Below are 881 nucleotides of genomic sequence, written 5' to 3' on the forward strand. Positions count from 1 at the left end.
AAAGACAGCTTCCTGGTCTGAGCAGCAAAGGAGGTGCTCTCCCAGGACAGACTCAGGACAGAGACCACGAGTGGAGTCCTGGGAGAGCCACCCCTGCCTAACTGCTGGACAGAGGCCAGGCTTCCTGAACTGGGAAGTGAGGTGAGAAGGAGATACAAGAGGAAGACTCATAATGGAAGAACTGGCCACTATGTTGTGTCATATCATGAAATTTAAATTAAGAAAGGGCAGAGAGACTGACAAGTGTCCAAAAAGCAATGATGAGTAAACATGGCCCTGTGCTAAGGACAGGGAGTGGGGAGGAAGGTGGGCTGCCTGCTAAAGGTTTGGGTCTGAGTGAGGAGTCCATTGATGAGGGGCAAGTCAAGAAGCCAAGATCAAATTCACAGGCACAGAAAGTAGAACAGGGATTGATGGAGATTCGGGTGGAGGGGGGCATATATATGAGGAATCATTGTTTGATCAGCGTGGAGTTAGTTTACTCTGGAATGATGAAAACTGTTCTGGAATGAGTGGTAGAGATGTTTGCAGCATAATGACAATGGCTAAATGCCACTGACTGCATACTTAATGGTAAAAATGGCAAATTTTATATAATGGATATTTTACCACAATTTAAAGGAGAATCCCAAGAATCCTTCACAAGAATCTTTTTTAATTTTTTTATTTACATTTATTTTTGATAGAGACAGAGCACAAGTGGGGGAGGGGCAGAGATAGAAGGAGACATAGAATCCGAAGCAGTCTCCAGGCTCTAAGCTGTCAGCACAGAACCCAAAGTGAGGCTCGAACTCACGAACTGCAAGATCATGACCTGAGCTGAAGTCAGACGCTTAACCGGCTGAGCCACCCAGATGTCCCAAGAATTTTTAAACACAGGC

The sequence above is a fragment of the Puma concolor genome, chromosome A1 (genome assembly GCF_028749965.1).
Source record: "Puma concolor isolate L17-30 chromosome A1, mPumCon1.1.hap2, whole genome shotgun sequence".
Classification (NCBI taxonomy): Eukaryota; Metazoa; Chordata; class Mammalia; order Carnivora; family Felidae; genus Puma; species Puma concolor.